This window comes from Scyliorhinus canicula, chromosome 9, assembly GCF_902713615.1.
Source record: "Scyliorhinus canicula chromosome 9, sScyCan1.1, whole genome shotgun sequence".
NCBI lineage: Eukaryota > Metazoa > Chordata > Chondrichthyes > Carcharhiniformes > Scyliorhinidae > Scyliorhinus > Scyliorhinus canicula.
The window spans coordinates 1,900,662-1,903,145 of NC_052154.1; the positions used below are offsets into that span (position 1 = coordinate 1,900,662).

At 57.1% G+C, this 2,484-nt stretch overlaps 1 non-coding gene across 1 annotated transcript; it reads left to right on the forward strand.

Moving 5' to 3' along the window:
- Window positions 1-1,644: 1,644 nt before the first annotated feature.
- On the forward strand, window positions 1,645-1,718 carry trnat-agu. The gene has a single exon. It is a non-coding gene; the product is annotated as a tRNA-Thr (tRNA).
- Window positions 1,719-2,484: the final 766 nt, after the last annotated feature.

Here is a 2,484-nt window from a genome sequence, read left to right on the forward strand (position 1 = left end):
GCCCCACCCCCATTATCCCCATTGCCCCTTCCCTCCACATTGCCTCTCCCCTATTATCCCCATTGCCCCTCCCCATTATCCCCACTGCCCCTCCCCTCTCCATTGCCCCTCCCCCATTATCCCCATTGCCCCTCCCCATTATCCCCACTGCCCCTCCCCTCTCCCATTATCCCCATTGCCCCTTCCCCTCTCCATTGCCCCTCCTCATTATCCCCATTTCCCCTCCCCATTATCCCATTGCACCTCCCCATTATCCCCATTGCCCCTCCTCATTATCCCCATTTTCCCTCCCCATTATCCCCATTGCCCCTCCTTCTCCACATTGCCCCTCCCCATTATCCCATTGCCCCTCCCCATTATCCCCATTGCCCCTCCCCATTATCCCATTGCCCCTCCCCATTACCCCCATTGCCCCTCCTCATTATCCCCATTGCCCCTCCCCATTATCCAATTGCCCCTCCCCATTATCCCCATTGCCCCACCTTCTCCACATTGCCCCACCCCCACTATCCACATGGTCCCTCTCCATTATCCCCATTGCCCCTCCCCATCACATTGCCCCTCCCCATTATCCCCATTACCCCTCCCCCTCCACATTGCCCCTCCCCATTATCCCCATTGCCCCTCACCTCCACATTGCCCCTCCCCATTATCCCATTGCCCCTCCCCATTATCCCCATTTCCCCTCCCCATCACATTGCCCCTCCCCATTATCCCCATTGCCCCTCCCCATTATCCCCATTGCCCCTCCCCCTCCACATTGCCCCTCCCCCATTATCCCCATTGCCCCTCCCCTCCACATTGCCCCTCCCCATTATCCCATTGCCCCTCTCCATTATCCCCATTGACCCTCCCCTCTCCCATTATCCCCATTGCCCCTCCCCATTACCCCTCCCCATTATCCCCATTGTCCCTCCCCATTATCCCCATTGTCCCTCCCCATTATCCCATTGCCCCTCTCCATTATCCCCATTGACCCTCCCCTCTCCCATTATCCCCATTGCCCCTCCCCATTATCCCCATTGTCCCTCCCCATTATCCCCATTGTCCCTCCCCATTATCCCCATTGCCCCTCCTCATTATCCCCATTTTCCCTCCCCATTATCCCCATTACCCCTCCCCATTATCCCCATTGCCCCTCCTTCTCCACATTGCCCCTCCCCCATTATCTCATTGCCCCTCCCCATTATCCCCATTGCCCCTCCTCATTACCACTCCCCCTCCCCATTGCCCCTCCCCATTATCGATATTGCCCCTCCCCCTCCACATTGCCCCTCCCATTATCCATATTCCCTCTCCCCTCCACATTGCCCCTCCCCCATTATCCCCATTGCCCCTCCCCCTCCACATTGCCCCTCCCCCATTATCCCCATTGCCCCTCCCCCTCCACATTGCCCCTCCCCCATTATCCCCATTGTCCCCCTCCACATTGCCCCGCCCCCTCCACGTTGCCCCTCCCCCATTATCCACGGTTGCGGTCAGGGTCAGTGCGCAGGCGCGATGCCGGCGGTGGGCGTAGAGTGCACAGGCGCGATGCCGGCGGGTGGGAGTGGAGTGCGCAGGCGCAATGCCGGCGGTGGGAGTGGAGTGCAAGTGCGCAGGCGCACCGAGTCTAGAAGCAGCTATTCCGGAGGCTGAGTCGGCGGCGCCGTGGCTTAGTTGGTTAAAGCGCCTGTCTAGTAAACAGGAGACCCTGGGTTCGAATCCCAGCGGTGCCTTTTGGCCCGGGGGCGCCGACCAGTCACTCCAAAAATTTTATACTCACTCCCTCCCCCCCGCAGAGAGTCGCTCTTCTCACTCCCTCACTCAGAGTCACTCCTTTTATACTCACTCCCCTTCCCCATTTCCTCCTCACTCAGACTCACTCCTTTTACACTCATTCCTCTCCTAGGGAGCAGAGTGAGGAGTCAGCTCCTCTCACTCCCTCACTCAGACTCACTCCTTTTATACTCACTCCCCTTCCCCCATTCCCTCCTCACTCAGACTCACTCCTTTTATACTCACTCCCCTTCCCCCATTCCCTCCTCACTCAGACTCACTCCTTTTATACTCACTCCCCTTCCCCCATTCCCTCCTCACTCAGACTCACTCCTTTTGTACTCACTCCCCTTCCCCCATTCCCTCCTCACTCAGACTCACTCCTTTTACACTCATTCCTCTCCTAGGGAGCAGAGTGAGGAGTCAGCTCCTCTCACTCCCTCACTCAGAGTCACTCCCCTTCACTCCCAGTGAGCCCAGTGAAGACTCCTCTGTATCCCCATTGCCCCTCCTCCCATAACACTATACAAAGTTTTCCTCCAAAATGTTTGGAATTTAGGGTTTAAAACGTTGATGTCCGTGGTTTCTTTGGGGAATGTGTTTGCCGGTAATTTCAGGAGGTGCCGGTGTGACTGGTGCTGATTTGTTGAGTTGAACAATCACACTTTGCCCATTGTCTTTACACCACAGAAACAGGCCACTCTGTCCATCGGATCTGTACCAGTA